The 10,156-nt window shown below is 40.5% G+C and overlaps 1 long non-coding RNA gene across 1 annotated transcript in view; it reads left to right on the plus strand.

Annotated features, from left to right (window-relative positions):
* The window catches only part of LOC122910629, a 154,985-nt gene extending 145,248 nt beyond the window's left edge, over positions 1–9,737 (plus strand). Inside the window, exon 4 of the long non-coding RNA XR_006385257.1 lies at positions 9,587–9,737. This is a non-coding gene — a long non-coding RNA (uncharacterized LOC122910629). The remainder of the gene's footprint in view (positions 1–9,586) is intronic.
* Positions 9,738–10,156: the final 419 nt, after the last annotated feature.

The following is a 10,156-nucleotide window of genomic DNA, read 5'->3' on the forward strand; positions in this document are numbered from 1 at the left end:
TAATCTCAATAGACATTTCCCCAGAGAAGATATAAAAATGGCCACAAGGCACATGAAAGATGTTCTACCTCATTAACCATCAGGGAAAGGCAAAAGCAAAATCACAGTGAGATACCACTTCACACCCACCAGGATGGCTTTAATCAAAGACATGTATTTTTTTCTGTGACATTCCTTTACCTTTAAAGAGAACTCTTTCTGCCTTTGTCCAAGAGGAAATTGCCATATATGTTGGCAACATCCTGGCTCTAACATTTAAATACAGTTTCTTTCCACATCTGGAGAAAAAGTGGCCTTTTCATTACCCTAAAGTGATTTCCCAGTCTCTCTCTCTCTCTCTCTCTCTCCTGCTCCCTCACCTACACACACATACACACAAGTGCTACAGGTGATCACTACACACACTTTATAATCACTAATCTAGCACGAATGGAGCCCAGATATGGGGCATGATAGAAGTGAGGACCTATGGCTGACAGCCCCCCAGAGTCCCCATGTATACTGGTGGAGGAGTTTCACAAAGGAAAAAAAGATTTTCTTACTAGAAGGGAGATGGGAATACCTGCTGAGCAAATAAACCCCCAGCCCAGTGCAGTGCCCATGGGAGACAGAATGTAACTACTGAGTTCCAGAGCAGAACCAGGCAGACTCACCGTCTGAGAGGGCTGACCAGCCTGGACTCCAGGGCCGTCTACCTGGGACCGCCACCTTGATGGTGGCGCCATTGCCCTTTGACAGTCTCCACTACCTTTTAGGCTGTATCCTCCCTTTCCCTTCTGGAATCATTTCTCATCACAGGATAGTGGCAGACACTTGGTGAACTGCAGTGCAAATGGAAAGCATCAGCCATGCTGCCATTTAAGAACAACTAAATTAGATATCACAATACACTCCATCAAACATTTTAAATGACACCATAAAATGAGAGGTTTATGGTTCCAAAAGCACTAATGATACCTCTACACTTGTTGTAAATTATAGTTTTATGCAAAGAGTTTGTAATACCAGCTGCCATGTTGCATGAACTGCTCCCTTTGTATCTTTGACCCAAGTAGTTCGATCAAAGTTTCATTCTAATAAAAACAATGACTTGCTGCCTGCCAAGTTAGTTGAAGAAGCCTTGAAAGATACATGTAAGAGTAATTGCTTGAATCAGGTTTCTTTGGGTCCAGAAAATGCTTTGTCAGTCTGGTTGAAAGGACAATGTCTTTAAATTATCCCCAAGGTCCAGATATATAAGAAAATGTCAAGTGTTTCTTCATGTCAGCCTTAAGTATCTAAATCTTATTAGTTAAATGCAGAGGTAGTTTTGGTTTTTAAAAATGAGCTCTTGCTGATTAACTGTGAGCTGTAGTACAGTGAGCCCAGCTGGTATCAGGAGTCAAGGAAAACAACCGTGCTAAGATGTGTTTTGTGATAGTAGGAGCCACGTAGCAAATGTTTACCGAGAGCCTATAGTGTTTCTACTCTGTGCTCACAAAGAGGCATTTTACGAGCTAATTTGTTGAAGGAAGGGCCATTCTGAGTTGTTTAACTATCTCCAGTCCTGAGGAACGAGGAAATAGGAAAACCAGTCTTTGTCAGGGAGAACTTCTTGCTGCTATTAGTAGCCAAAAAGACTGAGTTGTGTGACTAGTTTGGAGAAGCTAAGAAACAAGGCCTTAGGCACTGTGCCAGAAGACAGGATGACCTCAAAGACATCATGCATGTGATAGGCCCAAATGTCATCTGGTTAAGGAAGGCTGAGCCACCTTGTGGGCCTTACATCATACTTAGAGGGCAATGATGGCCTCAGAGGGAAAGACACAATCCCACATGACTTGTGAGGTTGACCCACCAGAGTAGGGAGTGGTCCTTCTCCATGTGGAATTTCTAAAGCTCCGCCTCTCAGGGGTCTTAATGATACTCCAATCCTTAGACTCTTGGGGCTGAGAGAACTGGACAAGGCTTACATAGATTCTGTAGGTGGGTGGGAGTCTGTCCTTTATAAAGCCCTTATAGAGTTACAGAATACTTCCACTTGCATGGGCTCGTTTAATCCTGACAGAACCCCTGCAAGCTAATTATTATCATCCACATTTTTCAGGTGAAACTAAACCCCCAGAGAGAAAAACCATACACCAGCCCAAAAGCAAAACTAAAACTGACAGAAACAGCATATATTCTAGGTCCTCTCTACCTGCCACTCCCCTCCTGGCATTTTTCTCTGAGTCTAGCTCTATATTTCTTTTTCTCCCTTATTCACTCACCATCACTTCCTTCCACTTCTCTCTGTTCCCACTGCCTCTTCATTAGGTTGGACCACTGTTCCTGCTTACCTGGATAGGTAAGCATTGGCCCCCCAAATTCATTATTGTCCCCTGACCCTCCTCAGAGAAATCAATATTATCTTTCAAAAGCCCAGATCTGATCATAATCCACTAATCTTGCCCTTTGAATCGAATGAAAACTCCTTCAAGATTTAGACCTTACAGATATCTCTTACCTCCACCCTTGTCCCATTCTCTACTCCAGCCATACTGGACCACTTTCAGCCAATCCCCACTCATTATCATGTCTGGGGCTTTGCATGCTTGAAATGCTCACCTTCTCTTACTTTCTTCCCACAACCCCCCCACCCCCAGCCATGTCCCTCTATGGGCACTTCACCTTGATACCCACTCATCATTTAGGTATTCCTTATATTTCCCACCCCCTTTATATGTCTTCCTTGATCTTCCTCAAGATCAACTCTCAACCCTCAGCTCTCCTGCTCTAGTATCCCATTGCATCTAACACTTTGGTAACACTACATTCTGTTGAATCTGTCTTTTGTATTCAGTAAGTGACCCTTAGTTTCCATATGATACAAACAAAAATTTTAGTTTAGTTTAGACCCTTAGTTTCCATATGATACAAACAAAAATTTTAATGGTTATAAGAGTGTGAGTTTTCTTTCCATTGAACCTGAACAGTGCAGGAGTTTGAGAGCAGCCTTCCAATGAGGATTCACAGACCTGTGCTCCTTCTATCCTGTGGCTTGGCCATCTTCCACAGTCATTGGAAACAGAGAGTAGAGAAATTAGAGCTAGTTCTTAACCTAGACAGCTCAAAAGAGACACACATTACATCATTCGCTTTATATTGGCAGGAGCTTATTATATGGCTCAACTCAGATGCAGAGGGGGTTGTGAAATATCCCTGGCTAGACAGCTGCTTCCTGGCAGGAGAGCTACTCCATGGAAAAGGAGCATATATCTTTTGTTAACTGACCGTCTCTGCCATCACTGTGTCCTTTGTCTTCCCTGATAGCCTGCAAGTAGGGGCTGTGTCCCTCTCCCTATCTCCTAGACATATTTATGAAATTAATGATCAGTTATCTATCTACTTATATGTATATACAGATAGATATAGATATATTTGTCAAAACAGATTAATAATTTTAATATTTTGTAGTTCACAGACACCAGAGAATATATCATATAAACATAGATAAAGTCATGTACATTTTTTCTAGAAAAATTCAAATTCATGAAATTTTACCTATAATTTCATATCATATGTGTCACAATATCACCTGTCCTCATTTAGAATGAAGCAAGACCCAGATGACCATCAGCTCACTCATAAAATTTCTAGGGAGGTCTCAGACTCCATGTTAAGAACTACAGTGTAGGATACCTTGTATAGCTGAACAAATTCTTTGCATCTTTCGTTGGCTGGTTGGTTGGTTGATTGGTTGGTTGGTTTGACCATAAATTTTTATCCCTGGGAAGTCCCACATGATTAACTATTCCCTCCCCTATGTTCCCACAGCATTCCTTACCTTCCACTCTCAGTGCCTACTGTATTTAGAAGGTGGTCTCCCACTGAAGTTGATTAACTCATGTTGAGTACCTCAAAGTACCTATCACATAACAGGGTGCACCAAACACATCTTGCAAGGAATGAGCTAGATCAGTTGAGCATCATCACTCTACAACATGTGTTCTAAGGTAAATCAGCTCAACATCTGCCCTCGAGAGAAAACCCAACATAGCCCAGGAGTGACTGAGGGGACAGTTACATACCGGAGTGACTAATTCCCAGCTACAGGGGAAGGCGGACTCCATCTGGAAAACAGATGGAATGTTCCCTTTTAGTTCTAAACATAAATTAAATTTCACTATCTGCCAAAATGGAAAGTTAACATTGATTTTGTGGGTTTTTTCCTCCTTAAGGAAGAAAAAAAAAAAGCCATTTGTTTATGAACTAAAACTTCATGACAAATTTTTGTTCCATATTGTGATTATAACACCTAATTTCCTAATTAAACATGCTAATTGTGAGTTACCTCACATAACTACAAAGCACAGAAGTATAATTATCTAATAAAAAGCTTTTATGAAACTTTTGTGGGAAAGAAGGCTGGCTGAGGAGACAGCTGCTTAGCAAGAACAAGAGTGTTGCCATCCAGGGGTGCACTGTGTCTAAACTGCCAGTGGGTAGCAATTACAATTTGGCGCCATGTTTGAGCTTCTCAGGTTTTGAGTCTGAGAAATCCTCATTCTGTAACTGAGGGCATGGCAGGAAAGCCAGTGTGTGGTGAAAAAGAACCTCTGTGTGGACAAATGGGATTCTGCTCAGTTCCAGGTTGAGACTAGAATAGGCGAAAACCTTCTATGTGGTATTTCATTCTCACAAGATCATTTCCAGGACCACCTCCCCCTGCCCCCCGTCCATACTCAGAACTCCCCCATCTTCATTACACATCTCAGGAGGGTCTTAAGGACTCCACCTTCCTGAGCTTTTATGAAGCAGAATCACAAGCAGGAAGCACATCAGAGGCAAGTGGTAAGTGGTAGAATGGGCCTACAGAATAATGAACTGGGAGAAAAGGAGTAAGACTAGTGAATACAGAGTCATTGAGCTCAGATTTAAAAGGGTTTGGTGACTTGGTGTGGGAATGAATTGGACAATGAATGCAAAAAGGAGCTTGGGAGGAACCTTGCTGATCTGTATGAATACGATTCCTTTTAAAGTTTTTCAGAAGTCACAGGCAAAGACTGGGATTTTTTTTTTTTTTAATTTCCTTCATTGATAATTCTATGCTTTTAAGTGTGTGTGTGTGTGTGTGTGTGTGTAAATTCCAGCTGCTTCTTTTTTGTCATAAATCATCATTATTACCACAATTAATACAACCACAATTATTTCCACGTCCTGAAAGACCTCAGATTCAAGCAATCCCTTCCTGTTCTCTCGGCTCTTTTGGCTTGTCTTTTTTTTTTTTTTTTTTATCCCCTCAGCTCACCCCCAACAAATCAATCAAGTGAGCCTTTATCTTTCTACTCAGTAGTCTAAAGGTCAAGGCAAGTAAACACTTAAGCTAAAGCATACAAAAGAAATTGATAGAAACGTTGAAACTGTGTCATGTCAACGGACTGAGCTACAACCACTGTAATGGCCCATAATTATGTTCCTGTTACTCCCTACAAGATGCTGTGTGATCCTCTCATCAAACTGTGCGTTAAAAATATTATCTATGAGCAAAACTATCATGTTGAATTGATTTTTCCATTCCAAGTTATGTATATAATTGAAGCTGTAGCCCAGCAACCATGAATTAAGTTGCAACACATTAAAGTGACAGTAGATTTCATGGCGGGGTATGGAAGAGAGTCTTTGATGGTACCTTGTCAAGGTTTATCTCCTGATTCTTCTCTCCTGTGAGGAAAAGACCAGCTAGGCCTGATGTTTCCCAAGCAGATTGGAATGATGGCGTGGTCTCATTTATTTACTGTGGGAACTTAGAGACACTATGATTCATTTTTCCAGAGTGGAATACAGCAAAAATTTCCCAAACCCTTACATAACCAGCAACATTGAGGATAACACAAGAGAATAAATAAAATCAACAGCTACCTCGGGCATTTCTCGTGGCACAACCTGACCAGAAACAGTTTCTTCAGAGAGTTTAAATAGCCTTATGTCTGGAAAACTCCACTTCATAGGTCAGAAAGGAACATTGTGGAGTGAATGTTATATAGAAGAAAATATATTCATGATAGCCTACTACCTAGCTCATAGTGGATGATCCATGAAGATTTGTTGGATGCATTTTTTTTTTTTTACTTAAACAAAGGTCCCTATTGGTAGTCATTGGTTTAGATTTTTTTTCAAGCTTTGCGCTTATTTTGATGAATTCCATATATTATTGCCTAATTTCATAGAAGAGGGGGAAATGTTGCCTTAGATGCCATGATGTGGAAAACACTCCTGGGTTTTGATTTTTACAGTCATTTTCAAAAGCTTTTTATTTGAGGATAATTTTAGCCTTGGGAAAAAAGTTGGAAAAGTTCCCACATACTCTCTAGTTGACTTCCCCTTGTGTTAACCTCTTCAAAAAAGAAAGAAAGAAGAAAGAAAGAAAGAAAGAAAGAAAGAGAAGGAAGGAAAGAAAGAAAGAAAGATGATAAAAGCTAAGAAATTAAACTTCTCTACTGTTAGCTAAACTGAAGAAATTTTTGCATTTTACCAGTTTTCCACAAATGAACTTCTGTTCCAGCATCCAAGCTGTAATCCCAAATTGCATTTAGTTATCATGTTTTGTCAGTATTCCCCAATCTATGACCATTTCTTTGTCTTTCTTTGTGCTGACAATTTTGAAGAGTACTGGTCAGCTGTTTTGTAGAAAATCCCTCTATTTCTGTTTGTCTACTGTTTTCCCATATTAAATTGGGACTATGCATTATTGGAAAAGATACCATAGAAGTGATGTGCCTTTCTCTGTGTCAGATCTGGAGGTATGATATCATATCCACATGATGCCATAGGATATTAACTTCAGTCACTTGTCTACGATGATCTGCCAGAGTTCTCCACTGTAAAGTTTTTTTTTTTTTACCCCTTTGTAACTAATAAATATTTAGAGGAGATCCTTTGAAACTATGCAAATACTCTTTCTGCTTTAACTTTCACCCACCAATTTTAGCATCCATCAGTGGATCTTGCCAGAGGCAATTATTACTGTAGTGTTCTCAAGATGATTTTCTATTTAATTTCATTTACATTTATTAATTGAAACTTTTCTGGAAAGAAGAGTTGTCATTTTTCCCTCAATTAGGTACGGCATTACGAGCTCATGGATATTTATTTTGTTCCTTGGGTTGTCATCTCGTGTTGTCATTTATATGTCCCCGTTCTCCTTACTCTGTTTCGGTTTTTGAGCACTTCCTCAATCTCTGGCACTCCACACTGCTCCAGGCTCATCTTGCATTTTCCCTGCCCCAACCCTGAAGTTGACCAAGTCACCAAAGAGCCCTTGGTTGGTGTTATCAGTGGATGGTATTTAGAATGATGCTATTGAAGTGTCATGAATTCATTGCTTTTAACATTGTCCTTGCGAGACCAGAACTTTAGGAAGTCTCCTTTATGGACTGGATGCTTGCGTCCCTCCAAAACTCGTATATTAAACTCCTAACGCTAACATTTATCATTATCACATCACAAATGCGATGGTAATAAAATGTGGAGTATTTGTGAGGTACTTAGGTCATGAGAGTGGAGCCCCCGTGAATGGGATTAGTGCCCTTATAAAAGAGATCCTAGAGAGTTCCCTCATCTCTTCTGCTATGTAAGGACACACCCAGAAGGCAGAGGCTATGAACCAGGAAGCGGGACCTCACCAGATACCACATTTGCTAGCATCTTGATATTGGTCTTCCCAGACTCAAGAGCTATGAGAGCTAAATGTTTGTTGAGCCCCCCCATCCCATAATATGTTGGTTATAGCAGCCCAAAACACTTAAGACAGTCTCCCATCCCAACCCCTTCCATCCACCCATAAGACAAAAACACAGACCCTCAACCCAAAACACACAGAGCAAATTGACACATAATCCTGTTTACTAAGAGCAGTATTTTTTAATTCATCATCATTTCTCCAGGGGCAATAATGAGACAACTTAGTTGCCAGCCTTAACCCTGGGGCAGAGCTAGGTCTTGGGAAGATGCTGGGAATGTGGTAGGTAGAAGTAAAGCCATGGGAGGAGCCACAGCAGCTTGAAGCCAAGGGTCAAGGACTCAGGACAACAACAACATCTAACCAATAAGGCTGTTGCTGTATTTTAAGTACTGGGAAAGCCATTGTGATAATGTGTTTTATAACATGTATAATTATTATAAAACACATTATCACAATGTGATACACACACACACACACACACACACAATTGTGTTACTAATATATGTATTAGTTCATGAAACTACCTGAATTTCCTCTGTGGTGAGAGCAGTGAAGATGCCTTTTGTATAGTAAATGAGGTGGCTTTGGGAAAGAACCTAAGGATGGAGCTCAGTTACCAGTGCACTGAACACCTTGTTGGAGGGTGGGAATTTTCAGTCCCACCCTCAGCCTCTAGGGAGAAGACAAGGGCTAGAGTTTGAATCAATCACCAGTAGCCAATGATTTAATCAATTATGGCTATGTTATGAAGCCTCCATAAAAACCCAAAGGACAGGGCTCAGTGAGCTTTCAGATTGGTGAACACTTGGGGCTTTGGGAAGAGGGCATGCTCAGGGAGGGCATGGAAGCTTTGTGTCCTTTCCCCTTACCTTGCTCTATGCATCTCTTCCATTTGGCGATTCACAATAATATCCTTTTATAATAAACAAGCCAACTAGTAAGTAAAATGTCTCTCCGAGTTCTGTGAGCCACTCTAGAAAATCAATCAAACATAAGGAGGGGCTCATGGGAACCTGCAGTCCATAGCCAGTCAATCAGGACACCAGGGAACAACCTGGACTTCATATTGGTGCATTGTGTGTGCATGTGCGTGTGTGTCTGTCTGTCTGTTGGGAGAGAAAGTGGGTTTGCTTGTAGGACTGAGCCCTTAACCTCTCAAATCTGACTCTATTTCCAGGCAGATAGTGTCAAAATTAAGTTGAATAGTAGGACACCCAGCTGTTTTCTGAGAGTAAAACCCTCTCCCCCACTGGAAATGGATAACAGAATTATCAGCCATACATGTACATAGCAGCTGAATATCATCCTTCTTGTTAGTTCCTTGTAGAGCCAGTCCTCTACAAACTGGGTGCTAATCCTGACCAGTGATACTAAGCATAAGTCAGTGTAACTTTCTTGCTGAGAGCCAGGACTCTGGATCAGCTTGACCTGCATTTGAATCCCGTTTCTGCCACGCACCATCTGGCAATCCTAGTCAAGTTATTTGACCTCTCTGAGCCTGTTTGCTCAGGAGAAACCGGGTGTTTGGGTTATGGACATTGGGGAGGGTATGTGCTATGGTGAGTGCTGTGAAGTGCATAAGCCTGACGATTCACAGATCTGTACCCCTGGGGCAAATAATACATTATATATTAATAAAAATAATTTTTTAAAAAAAGAAAAAGAAAGCAGTGATGAGAGCACCTACCTCATTGCATTGTGTGCATGACAGAATCCATATGAAATACTCATCTTGGTGCCTGGCACAGAGTATGGTCAGCAAATGTTAACACTATTACTGGCAGTGTTATTATTACAAGTAATGATAATAGTAATAACAATAAAAACATAATGGTAGCCATTGTTTGATCTGTCATCGGGTTTTGGTTTTTCTATCCTCCACAGAACAAGCAAACATTTAGAGAATTGTGCATGTTCCCTGCAAAAGTGGAGAGACTCAGGTCTGTGTCAAAGTGATATTGCAAAAATGAGATAAAGAGTTCTCCTCCTGGTTGTTAATTACCCTGCACATTCCACAGAACTGATGAAGTTTGCACAGAATGGTAAGATAATGACATTTTGTTTTACTTTGTCTTTATGAAGCCAGAAACAGTAATTGTGTAGGAGAAATTCGATCTCTGTTGGCATGATTAGGTAGCTTATTAATTAGTTTTAATGCTATAAATACCTTGGGCACAATTTTAATGTTTGTACCACCTGTAATTATATTCATAGAATACTGGAGGCAAAAATAATCTTCATGATCATTTAGTTTCATAAACTTGCTTTGCACAAGAGAAAATTGAAACTCCGAAAAGTCAAGTGACTTTACCAAGGTCACACAGCAAGATCGTATGTCTACCTCAGGATCTCAGTGCCTTCTGTCAGACACAGAATGCCATTCTGCAGATAATTGATTATACTTGCTACATAGAAGTGAAAATTTCATCCTGACGACTAATCTCTAGCTAACTT

Source organism: Neovison vison, chromosome 6 (assembly GCF_020171115.1).
Source record: "Neovison vison isolate M4711 chromosome 6, ASM_NN_V1, whole genome shotgun sequence".
Lineage (NCBI taxonomy): Eukaryota > Metazoa > Chordata > Mammalia > Carnivora > Mustelidae > Neogale > Neogale vison.